Source organism: Sphaerodactylus townsendi, linkage group LG01, assembly GCF_021028975.2.
Source record: "Sphaerodactylus townsendi isolate TG3544 linkage group LG01, MPM_Stown_v2.3, whole genome shotgun sequence".
In the NCBI taxonomy this organism is placed as follows: Eukaryota; Metazoa; Chordata; class Lepidosauria; order Squamata; family Sphaerodactylidae; genus Sphaerodactylus; species Sphaerodactylus townsendi.
This window is the reverse complement of record NC_059425.1, coordinates 34609060-34622581: the sequence shown is the minus strand read 5'-3', so window position 1 is coordinate 34622581 and position 13522 is coordinate 34609060. Positions and strand designations below refer to the sequence as shown.

At 43.8% G+C, this 13522-nt stretch overlaps 1 long non-coding RNA gene across 1 annotated transcript in view; it reads left to right on the top strand.

Moving 5' to 3' along the window:
- Positions 1–5174, top strand: part of LOC125444932 — a 45172-nt gene extending 39998 nt beyond the window's left edge. Inside the window, exons 2-3 of the long non-coding RNA XR_007246254.1 lie at positions 4538–4721; positions 5067–5174. This is a non-coding gene — a long non-coding RNA (uncharacterized LOC125444932). The remainder of the gene's footprint in view (positions 1–4537; positions 4722–5066) is intronic.
- Positions 5175–13522: the final 8348 nt, after the last annotated feature.

Genomic DNA, 13522 nt, shown 5'->3' with positions numbered 1-13522 from the left:
GAGAGAGATTATTTGTGCTCACAGGAGCCTTTGGGTATTTGAGATTTACTGACCTTGGTAGTGCAGGGAAAAAGAACTAAAGTAGATATCACAAATGGCATATAAAGTCCCAGATCTCTGGGATTCCTGTTCAAAAACCTCAAGTTGGCAAGGAAGGCTCTTTGCAAAGGGCTTGCCATGTTAATATATTGCAGCAAAATAAAACAGAAATCAAGTGATACTTTAAAAACTAAAAATTCATTTCAATATGAACTTTCATGATTCATAGCCCACTTCTTCAGCCAGATATGGGACAGAAGGATTATGGGGAAGGTTGGGAGGGGATGAACTAAGGCTTGGTATGAGTTACACCATGACCCTTTTAAATGTGAATTCTCAGTATAAGGGGGAAAGGGAGGTTTCAATGTGTATTCCTGGAGCTTTTCACTAAAACAAAGTCCAGAAAAGTTTGTGCTTTCCCCCCAATAATTTTTTAGTGAGTGTTCTACTTGTATCAACAGCTTAGAAACTTTAGATAACTGCTTTCTGGGCCACAATAGCTGTCAGTCACCCACTCTGTAGCATATACGTTGAGGAAACAGACAGGATTTCAAGTGCAACTGTTACTTATTTCTTAGGAAACACACATGCCTCCGAAGAGATATGGGCTTTGCACTTTGGGCATGGATCCATGCCAAGTGCATATAGTGTGACATTCAAAGTTGAGGGTGAAACTTGAAGCTGCTGCTATGGAACACCCAGATTAGCTGGACACCTTATTCAGCAAAGTTAACAAATGAAGCCTTGGATCAGATTTCACTGCTCTTTAGTGTGACCTTGGCTGTCTTTCCAAAGGTTTAAGGAGAAAACCCTTGGTGTTGTACTTATGATAGGGGAAACTGGGGCATGAGCTGTATGTATGTAAAGTGCCATCAAGTCACAGCTGACTTATGGCAATCTCAAAGGGTTTTCAAGGCAAGATACTTACAATGGTGGTTTGCCATTGCCTTCCTCAGCAACCCTGGAATTCCTTGGTGGACTTCCATTCAAATACTTACCAGAGCTGACCCTACTTAGCTTGTAACATCTGATGAGATCAGACTAGCCTGGGCCATCCAGCTCAGTGCTGGGTATGAGATGGAGAGACCTAGATGACTGTGGAAATAGAATGTTACTTTTGGAGATCGAGCATGTAGAAGATGTTTAGCTCATCAGACCTGACAAGGACAGTCTCCAGCAAGAGTACATCTCCTGGTTGCTCAGACCAGCAAGCATGTCAGACCTGGAAGCTTTCACAGGAAATCAAGAAGAACCTATTGATTCAAGGAAGTTTCCTTGGCTGATGCATCATGATGTAGTTCTTCCTTTTGGTCACATCTTTCTGGCTACCTGCCCAGAGACCTGCGGGGATGGGGCGGGATATAAATCCAACAAATAAATAAATAAATCTAGATGGCAGTTCATATCAGAATGCTTGGTGCTCCTTGGATCACCAATTAGATCCTGGCATGATCTGAATTTGAACACTTTCTTTATGTCTTCTACCATACATGTTTTAAATGTATTTACAGTTGCATTTGCTGTTGCATTTGCAATCACATACACAACTTCATTTGCAGCTGCATATGCAATGCAGTTGTAAATGCAATTGCAAATGCCACTGTAAATGAACTCCACCCAGACACATGCAAATATTCCTCAGCCCCTCCCACCCACATGAGATGGACAAATCACTCCATGCTGTGCCACAGAGAGAAACACATCTCATTGTGACATGCCTCTGAAAATGCCAGCCATGGATCAGGTTGAAACTACTAGATCACAGCCAGACAGCCTGGAAAACCCACAACAGCCAGTTATTTTATTTGTGTTTGTAAGCCACCTTGAGCTCTATAAGGAAGACAATTGACCAGTAAATGTTCTAAATAAATAAATATGTGTGTGTGTGTGTGTGTGTGTGTACAATACAAAATTAATTCTGTCCAAAGGCAGGTGGAAAGTTGCATGGGTTAAGACTGTGAACTTGCCAGGCCCTCAACTTCCACAAGGCAGCCAAGACAGTGACTCAGAAGCAGTGCAGCTGTTGACCAAGGAGCTGAAAATGATTGCATGAATTAATTCATATGTCTGAATTGGCTTTGCAAAAAGGCATTTTCTCAAAACATCACCCTCTTTGGCACAATGTATTTAATGAGTATGTTGGTGGTGGTGGTGGTGGAGGACTCAGTCCTCTCTCAATATCAGATGACCAGGTGAATTGTACTTTGTAGGTTCATGAGGTATAGAAATTGGTATCCGATATTCATGGAGCTTCTTTCTTAGAGGTCCCCACCCAGACTTGCTGAGTCCATGGAATTTGATGAAACAGTAGTGAGTGGCATAAAATGGCTGTTGTGTGAGAGCAATCACAATGAAGTGGTTGTGATTAACAGGATTAGCCTTTTGCTTTGGAGAAGAGATGCTATGTGGCTTCATTTCCAAAGGAATGGTGAGGTTGAGCTTCTGATGTGGCTTCAAGGAGAGAATGTCAGGCCCAGAGACACACACAAGAGGTCTGAGCCTATTACCAGGTAGAGAGCTGTGGTGTTCTTGCACAAAATGACTATAATGCTTTGCTAGTCACTTAACTGACAGGAGCCACCTGTTTTTTCTGTTCCATTCAAGACCCTTCAGAGTTTATCCTCAAAACACAAGAAGTAAGTGGGGACCAGGAAACACATTGGTAGACATTGTGAGCTCCATAGGCATCACACTGGAGTTCACTGGTCTGTCTAGTTCAGCCTATGGTCCAGCCCAGCTATTGGAGAAACCCTTTTAAATGAAGTAGTCCAGAATTTTATCTGGATCCACTTGCACAAAAATGAGGGTTGCCTCTTCCTGTATATTTCTGTACCTGTGTGGCAGCTCTGTCATTCCCACCAAGGTCTATTATCAGTTTTTCCATTATCTAATGGAGTGGTTCTCAACCTTCCTAATGCCACGACCCTTTAATGCAGTTCCTCATGTTGTGGTGACCCCCAACCATAAAATTGGTATATATAAAATATTAAAAAACCATTTTCCGATGGTCTTAGGCGACCCCTGTGAAAGGGTCGTTCGACCCCCAAAGGGGTCACGACCCACAGGTTGAGAACCGCTGATCTAATGCATGTTCTGCCACCATCCAGGCTCTGGGGTTTTCAATGGCTTCCCCATCCTGAAGAAGAACTGGTTTTTAAGCCCTACTTTTCTCTGATCTAAGCAGCCTCAAATAGGCTTTCAATTGTCTTCCCTTCCCCTTCCCCAACAGACCCCTTATGAAGTAGAAGGGACTGAGAGAGTTCTGAAGAACTGTGGCTAGCCCAAGGTCACCCAGCAGGCTTCAAGTGCAGGAGAGGGAAAACAAACCTGGTTCACCAGATAACAGTCCACTGGTCATGTGGAGGAGTGGGGAATCAAACTCTCTCTCTCTCTCTCTCTCTCTCTCTCTCTCTCTCTCTCTCACACACACACACACACACACACACACACACTCTCTCTCTCTCTCTCTCTCTCTGTCTTGACCCCTACGATGCCTGGGAGACAGGAGAGTATAAATAAATAAATAAATAAAAGCATGTATTCCGTCATTGACCTCTGGCAGAGATATTGCCATCTCGAGAATCTCAGATCTACATTCTTTAACAAGCAGATGTCTTGTCCCTGTGATTACTGAATGGAAATATGTTGGATGTATATGGGTAACCTACTGGCACCCAGACTGCAATTTATATCTCATTAATTTATTTAAAATCTTCTGTGTTTCAGCACAAGTAATGGCACTTGCTCACCATCATCCCTTTTAGTCTTTCTTCTCAGTTCCCTCCTCTCTCTGTTGTCTGAGTTGGGGCTGCTTAGATAATTCAGCAGATATTGCATACATTCATATACACTGATGATCAGGATTGCCTGGCTGCAGCCTGCAACCTGCATAAGCAACAGGGGAGGGGGGGCAGGGCTTGGGGGTGCTGTTGTTGCACTGACACATTGACATCACTTCTGGTTTAAAATGGAGGTGACACAGTGTTCTGCTCTAGCATTTCACTCTAGCATTTTGTGGGAATGCTAGAACATCCCAGACCCTTTTCAGCAAAAGGAACTAAGTAACTTTGTCTGCCATGTTCTGGACCACCTTTGTTTTAGAGTGCTCCACTTTGATCCTAGTGCCTTGGCCCAAATGGAGCATTCTAAAACAAAGACGGTCTTTTTGTTGAAAAGGGTGTACTTCCAGTTTAAACTAGAAGTGACATAGATGTGTTGATACTGACAGGCCCTTCCTACCACCGGCACCAGCAGGCATCAAAAGGAACTGCTAGGAAGCCTCCTGCTAAAGCAATAAACCAATTACAGGCTTAGCAGTTGTAACTGCTCAGCACTGTAAAACAGTGTTGAAAGTGGACCATAAAAACATCAGCAGTGTGGCACTCCTTCCCAGTCTCACCTAGCTGACTCTCTGATGACTTGCTGTGGGCCCGGTGCCTCCCTAGGCCTCAACATTTGGAGCAGAGGGGGTGATGTCACTTTGTTCCTTCCTCCACAGGGATCAGCTCTGGAAGCCTCGAGCTGAGCTTGTGTAACCCCTAGATAGGAATGGAATGATCCAGAAAGGGGTGGAGCCTCCAGAGGCAGAAGGGTGCAGAATGTATGGAAAGCAGAAGAAGGAAGCAAGGCTGCCTGGCTGGAAACTGGAAGTTCAACTACAGGCTCTTAATACCTTGTTTAAGGTAACTGTTATACTTGTATGAGAACTAGTAAGGAAGGGAGGTACATTTTAGAATTTATTATTTCAGGACTGTGTTTATTTTGTGGGAGTTCTCTTGGAGCCTCCATCTTGTGAGGCCAATGTACCAAGAGTCCACCTGGAGACATCCTGGGCCACCTACAAGGAAAAAAATGAACTTGGGGTTAGCAAATTGGGAAAAGAGGAAAAGTTAATTGATAAATTTGAATACGATCATGCTTTTGTTGTATTAGTAATGTCTATGTTGATATATTATTCATTATGTGAAAACAAAATGAAAATTTGTTTTAAATTGTTTGCAAGATTCATTCCAAGTTCTTTCCCACAGGACCCACAAACTGAGGTTACACTTTTGTCTCTTCCCTGGCCATCACTGGGAGACTCCCATTTCACCTGTATATTCTCCACCCCTTCCTCACTGGCACTCAATCCTGGGCTGAGCTTTGCTCCACACAGTGCTTTGGTCAATCCCCGGTCTAAGAGGTCAGTGACCTTCATTACTTCTTCTTGTTGCTCACATCAGCCCTTTCTCTGCCATTCTCTGACTCCTGCATCCTTCTTGAGATTAGGTAGGGCACCCAGCAGGGAAGGCTACTGAGTTTCCGGACCTGCCCTTCCATTGTCTCTAGCAACCTTGGTCTCTGACCCTGGACCATCATCCCCAGCCCAGCCAAATCAGTGGGGTTGCCAGCCTTCACGTGGTGGTTGAAGATTTCCCAATATTAAAACTAATTTCCAGTTGACCAAGAACAGTTCACCTGGAGAAAATGTCTGCTTTGAAAGGTAAATTTTATGGAATTATACTGCTTTGAAGTCCATCCTCTCACCAAACTCAGCCCTCCTCAGGTTCCACCTTCAAAATCTCCAGGTATTTCACAACCCAGAGATGGCCCTACAAACCAGGACCTATTCAACCAGTTCTGGCCTTGCTTTTGGCCTTGTTGGGTGAAGTTGTTCTCAACTTCTTTGACCTCTGCTCCACTGGAAAGGATGTGCTCAGGTAAAGTTTTGGTATCCACTAACGCTTGAACCATCATTCGGGTTCCTTTGGGGGAGTTGGACACGATCATGGGTTGGACTATGGGTCCTTTATCTTCACTCATCCATTCTGAAGCTCCCATGGGTGGGTCTGGACCCTGGACCACAGCGAGACATCCAGATCCCTGTGCTTCTCCATCGGACTCAGAGGAGGATGGGATTGGTCCCCAAACTGCTTTTGAGGATCCTTTCTTAGGCTAAGTTAAGTTAAGTGTTAGTGTTTGAGGAATTGTTCAGGTTATAGTTACTTGAGGATAGAAATTAAAATTTTGTTAGCACATTAAGTAGAGCATCAAATAGAAAACTGGACAGTGCAGGAGGAGGTGGTCATTCAGGCACTTTAACTGTTCAAGACAAGGATGGTTATTTCTGCTCACTCCCTTGATGAGCCCCAATTCCCCTATTAGAGAAACAACATGCTCCCCTACAAACTCTAGGGCTGATTCCGCATGGGTCAAAAACAGCAGTGTGAAAATGGTGTGAAAATGGTGTAAAACGGTTTAAAACAGTGTGAAAGGGTTTATACTGTTTTCACACTGTTTTCACACCGCTGTTTTTGGCCCATGCGGAATCAGCCAGAGTCTTTTGATATTCTTAAATCATAGCCACTGTTTCAGCCCCATTAATTATATGAATCTGCAGACTTTTCCTTCTTTGTCCATGAATATTAAATAGTGCCATTTGACTATGACTGAAGTAGATATAGTTCAACTGCCAACTGATGCTATCTGTTACATCCTGCATGCACTAGAGATCTGTTGGCAGCAACTGTCATTCTTGGTAACTAAATTTACTTTTGAGATCTCTGTGGGGAGTTCTTGGGTTGTATTGCTATTCCTATATCAGCTTTCATAACACATAATTTTAAAGCAGCTACTTAGACCCTCTGTTTACTTCTAGAAATATTTTAATGTAAATTGTGGCATGAAAAGTAACACTATTGTATCCTCTGCAACATTTTAGGAAATGTTTTATATATAGTAGTGTTTCTCAGGGTTGTGGAATTCCATCAAGGGACAGATGTGAGCAAAAATAATTATGGTTGACTAATTGGTGTTTGGAAGGTGCCATGGTATTCCCTGGGCTATAGTAGGCACTGGTTCTCAGGTCCCTTCAACAAAGACAAGCTGGTCCGAAGCAGCAGCTTCTTATTTACAAGAGGAGTAACTCTTTCAACCATCACCTTCAACTAGCATGCAAGAACTGGGGACTGAAACCAAGAGCTCCATCCAATAGGGCCAAACTAAATTACACAGATTAGAAGTACATATGTACTCTGTAAATATATCACAGTTATAGCCTGATATCATCACATCTTAGGAGCTAAACAGGATTAGTACTTGGAAGGGAGACCTCCAAGGAAGTCTCTGCAGAAGAAGGTAATGGCAAACCACCTCTGCTTCTCACTTGCCTCTAAAACCCCTTGCTGGGGTCACCATGAGTCTACTGTAACTTGAAAGAACTTTACACACACAATTGGTAATCATTGTATAAACAGCCACTTTTTTCTAAAATATACCTGTCTAGGATCACCAAAAAGGAGGAGTATGGAGGCACAGTTGCTTCAAGCTAGACAGGGAGAATATATGTATTGGAATCATATTGTGATGTGGAGAGATATAGAAGCTAGACAGACTGGTGAAATATTAAAGTAAATATTATTAGTATTAAAGTAAATATTAAAAGTGTATTAGTGGGAAACCACATTCCATGAGGTTTCTAGGTTGAAGTGATGTGTAGAAAATGTTAATTATGAATTACATTTATAACTTTTAATTCCATGTAACTTGGCAGTGTTTATTGGATTACCGGGACATATTCCATCCAGATATTGAGAAGACCAGGCTTTGCTTAGCTTCATCAAGTCTGATGTTTACATGTGGCCAGGTTATCTCCTGATGTGGCATCCAGCTGACCATCTGGCAACTGGAGTACTTCCAACTTTTGTTTTATCTCTTTCCATGGTATCCAGGTGAGATCTGGCAACTGGAGTACTTCAAGCCTCTATCATCAGAGCAACAAGCAGCTGATTATTTGGATATTCCAATTTTTTTATGAAGGACAAGCATTCATTTAATCTCAGTGGAAATGGAGCTTTGCTTTACTGGAGCTTTGCTTGATGCTTACAACTGAATTGCAAGGATTTCACTGAAGGGAGACTCATTGTCTTTTGTGCATATTTTGGAATCCCTTTTCTGTCTGCTAGTGTTGTTCATGTATTGCATTATTGTTTCCATTGCTTATATTTTGGCTATTGGATATAGTGCTTTTAATTATTTCTATTAAAGTTTATGGTTTTATTGCTGTTCTTTTGAGCCAGGCAGAGTAATTTTTCTTCATACAGTATCTAATAGGCCCCTGATCACCCAGAAGAGTTCTTCAGGTCTACACTGTGAGGATGCAATGGTGGCAGAAAAACATGGCTTCTTTGGTCGCTTCCACACAACATAATAATAATGGGTTACATTCGGTATTTAAAAATCTGGGTCTCTTTTATCCAGTTTCTTCCTTCGCATGGGTGCCCGCTTCCATAAAGAAACCGAGTTAGGATTGGGAGGAAACCGAGTTAGGACTAGGATTTCTTTTGCATGACCCCATTTTTTTGTTTTGTTTTTACAACGCAGATGCAGTCACGCATGCTTGAACATCCTCGATGTGCTGCATTCTGATTGGTTGTTCCCCCCAAAGGCAGTGCTTCTGATTGGCAGATCCACAGCAACGGCAGGAAAACCAAGCAGGTTTCTGTATTGGAAAGGAGCTGGTGCAGTGAGCAACACGGCAAGCACGTTGTGCTATACAAAGTGAAAACTTTTGACCAATTCTGGGCAGAGAACTATGTCCCATCCACATTTAAAGGTGTGCAAGAAACCACAGCATGAGACACTCACCCTCCCCATGATATACCAAATAACATTTGACTGGTCTTTCGGGCTGTCATGCAGTGAGAGCATCCTGCCAGGTAGGTGCTTCCCTGCCCCTACCCCCCAGGACACTATGGGGAGCTAGAGCCCAGAGCTGTGGGACTGGGCTCTCTGGACTGTGGCTCAGCTAGTGTGTGGTGCTTGGCGAGAGTGAGTGGGAATGAGATGAGCACTCATGCTTTCCTGCATAAACTCGCTTACTTGTCTCCCAGAAGTGCTTCCTGGCCCCTCCCAGGATCCCGTTGGGAACGTGAGCCTGGAGTTGAAGGACTGGGCTGTCCGGGCTGTGGTTCAGCTAGCAAGTGAGAGGTGAGAGGAAACGGGGCAAGCGCTCGTGCTTTCCCGCTTGGGCTCGCTTTCCTGGCAACTCAGCAGAAATGAAACTTGAATGATGTAAGGTGGTGGGAAAAATAAATCCCGTGGTGTTCACACAAAAGCAGATTCAATGTGGGATTTTGGAAAAAGATCACGATTTTACTGGTTTTTGAAAAATCTGGATGAGGGAAATATCACAGGACAAATCTACTTTAGGATCAGGAACCGTGCGAACTTCTTGACCAAACTGGGATATTTCCCTTGCTCAACTCAGGATATTTGGACTGTGTGAAATCAACCTTTGCTGCCATCACTGTTGCTGAGTAGGCTTTCAAATGAGCTCTAGTCAGACCCTTGTAAGATTTAGCCAGAGTATTTCTCCACTGTTGTTCTACCTTCTCCCTGTTTTTTCATCAACTGTAATCCCTCAGTAAATTGATGGGCTGCCCTTGCTCTTTGACCTGAGAAGGGCCCCTAGGTGCAATTATGCCCATTGCCTGGGTCATTTCCCCATTCCAGAAGTCAACCATTACATTGACAGGAGTGCCAATCATAACAGCAGGAAAATCCTCCAGTGCCATCCATTGACTATGAGGCAGATAATTTTAATTGATCCACCTATGAAGTTCTAGTACCCATGTAACTCTAAACCCTATCCAGTAGTGATCTGTCCATGACAAGGGGATCAAGGGGATCATCTTCAGTCCTTTCACCTTCCGATCACCTTCTTCTTGTCCAGAACAAAACACCAGATCAATGACCTGTACAGTGTGCAGGACCTTTTGTAATCTGAGACATCCAAAAAGGTAGTCTTGGCATGGATATTGAAGTACCCCAAGACAACCAGCTTACTGGTTGCCTTCTTTAATGGGTGTCTGCTCTCCATGAGCTCCAGTAAAGGTCATAAATAGGTCTTCTCCTACCAGACACGTTTAACTGGAGATGCCAAGAATTAAACCTGGGAGTTCCTTCATTCAAAGCAGATGTTCAGGAGGACATACTTAGAAAAACAACAGGTTGTAGTAAAATGGAAATTGTTCAACAGGATGCTTTTACAAAGGAACAATCCTTGGATGATGCAATATGCAGATTGTGCAAAGAAGCTGATGAAACTGTAGATCAGTGGTTCTCATCCTTCCTAATGCCGCAACCCTTTAATACAGTTCTTCATGTTGTGGTGACCCCCAACCCTAACATTTATCCATTTTACAGATGGAGAACACTGATGCAGAGAGTCTTAGGCGACCCCTGTTAAAGGGTCGTTCAACCCCCAAAGGGGTTGCAACATACAGGTTGAGAACCGTTGCTGTAGATCATGTCCTGAGTTGCTGCAAAAAGATTGCCCAGATTGAGTACAAACAGAAGCACAACTCAGTGGCTAAGATGATCCACTGGAATTTATGCAAGAATTACAACATAAGAACAGCTAAGAACCAGTGGGAACATTGTCCAGAGAAAGTCACGGAAAAAGAGAAGGTTCAGATCCTGTAGGACTTCCAAATCCAAACGGACAAAGTGTTGAAACATAATACACCAGACATCACCATGATCGAGGACAAGAAAGTGACCATCATTGACATAGCAGTACCCTGTGACAACAGGGTCATTGAAGAAGAACATGAGAAGGTCACTAGATACCATAATTTGAAAATAGAGCTTCAGTGTCTATGGCACAAACCAACTGAGGTCGTCCCAGTGGTAATTGGCACCCTGGGCGCCATCCCGAAAACACTAGAGTAGCACTTGAAACACTAGGGTGGCACTTAAAACGTCTTCAAGTCGACAAAATTAACATCTGTCAGATTCAGAAGGCAGCCCTGCTGGGATCCTCATGAATACTACATCAGTGCATTACAACTTCCTAGGCCTCTGGGTGAGGCTCAAATTGTAATGAAAGGCCAGCAATCTGCTAAAGAACTGGCAGCTGTGAAATCAACCAATAATAATATAATATAATGATGTCAATGTGAAACCTTCCACCAAGCTACTGAACAGAGAAAGGAACCTACAGAGCTAAATATATGCTTATTACAACTCACAACAGATCATGCATGGTGTCTGAGTCATCCTTACTGTCTTCATCTTTGAGGCCCCACACACAAACACACGCAAACACTTTACAGCTCAGCCTGGAAACTGACGCATAGAATGTATTGATGTGTAGATTAGTGACCACTGGAGCATGTTTTATTGATTACACACGTTGTGATACACTACTCTCCATCTCTCATTAGTCATGTATATAATTAGAACACACTGTGATCCTGGGCATTTTGCCCCTTGGATTCAGTTTGCTTCAATATCTGAATGATGAGATTTGGCTTCCATCGTTCTCCTCACTGATTTTTCTTGGAGGTTTTTACAGGGTACCATCGTTCAGTTCAAAAATTATGTAAGGACATTTTATTTTGCCAAAAGTATCCTTCTCCAGAGCTGCTTTCTATTGAACCAGACTGATGAAACATCTCATGCTACCCTTCCCTGTGGCAACAGTAGTGCAGAGATTCAGTTTTCAGTCATGTTCAGAAATCTCACCAAACCATGATTTAGTTTCATTTAAGTCAGTATGACTGTCTGATTGCCAGGTGTTCCATTAACTATGACTATAGGGTTTATCAAGTCAGGATCTGAAGTTGGTTAATTAGATGCAGCACAATCCTTAGCAGAGCCACACTCTTCTTGGGTTCTCTGAAATTAGCAGGCTTAGAAAGATGTAACTTTGCTTTAGATGTCATGTCACTGTTTCACTTAAGTTTAGTTTACTTCCACCAGCCTTTGCATTAATCAACAGGCTAGGAGCGGATGTCTTTGGATCAATAGGCAAATAAAAAAGCAAGCATGCGCAATAGAGGACCCTCAAAAGCGAGCAGAGATCACTCTCCCCTGGACTGAACTTTGGTGAAAAGGGATACAGTTAGCACAAACGGGCATGTGCTCAAAAAACTGGCGGGACTTAATGAGCCTGTTGACCTAATGAACTGTGACTCAGGGCCTTTCCCCACTTGCCACGCCCCCCCGTATGCCCCGCGCTGCTCTCAGCGCGCGTCATTTCTGGCGCGTGCCCGGGCTTCCCCATGACCCCGCACTCTGTGCGGGGTCATCAAAAGGCGCTGTTTGGAAGAGCGCCAGGAATGATGCATGCTGAGGGGGCGCGACAGTGTCAGTGTCGGGGCGGCTGCGTTGTCGCCGCCCCTGTAGTGGGGAGTGCCAGGGGACCCCACGCTACTTGCCTACAGTAGCGCAGGGCAGAAGGTAAGTGGGGAAAGGCCCTCAGTCTCAGAACAAAAAATACCTCAGAAGCCCAGAGTAAAGGGTAATGGTAGGGTTCCACTGCAGACAGGGAGAGAAATGTGGGAAAAACAGGCAATGGGTAATTACAGCAAACATGCCCTGAAATAAAGGCTGTGCAGCGAATGCTGGTTGGGATCACAGTAAGGTCCTCATGCATAATGGGCCTCAAAGTGGTTTGCAATCTCCTTCCCTTCCCCTTTCCTCTCAACTGTGGCTGGCCCAAGATCACCCAGCAGGCTTCTTGTAGAGGAGTGGCAAAAACAAATTAGTGTCCACCACTCCTAACCACTATACCACGCTAGACCAAGGGTTTGAGTGTTCAGTTGGAATTCTTGGAAGGAGGATTAGTTATCCAAACCTGAAAGCGTACCCTACTGTGGAAGAAAAATCAAACCTTGCCCATAATGGGTTGCACTAAAATTGCTTGGTGGAGCAATTTTGGGATTTGCAGGACTTGCAAATAGTGTACTCGCTGAGGTGCTTTCATTTCTGTAGCAGCCAGATGTACCCTCTGAGGCTTTGCCAGCTCAATTGCCAAGGGTCTTCTTGTCAATACTTGCGTACCTGCAAGTGTAGAATAGAGTGGAAGATTTTTAGAATTAAGTGGGAAAGGAGAAAATTATGAAGAAAACACTACCCACAACAATGCGCGTTCTTAGAAATTTTAGCAAAGACAAGGTCACGATATGACAATTAAGCAAGGGAACATTTGGATCTCACATAACAGGTCTGGGATAAGACTTTTCTCTGCCTGACACTCTGGCGGGCCATTGCCCATCAGAAGGGACACTCTTGAGCAAAGTAGACCTAAGATCTGATTTGATTTGATAAAATCATTTGTGTCTCCCTGGACATTTTCCAATTGAGTGCTTTTCTGTTCTGCTGGTGGGCTGTTTTGCCCCCTCCATTCAGCAATTACAGTGTAGTGCAGGGGTCCCCAACTATTTCTGAGCCTGTGGGCACATTTGGAATTCTGACATGGCGTGATGGGCGCAGCCATAAAAGGGCTGGTACAAAAGGGCTGCTGCAGGAGGTAGGGCCAGCCACAAAACGATTGTCGCAGCTTAACTTCAGCAACGCAATGTAGATCCTTGTGCTGTGGTGGCCTTTACTGCAAAAGGAACATTTTAAAAAATCTGCACAGTCATTCAAATATCCACTAGTAAATCAGAAGCCTTGTTGGGCGAAAGCACTACCTGCCCCTGCCTATTTCCTAAAA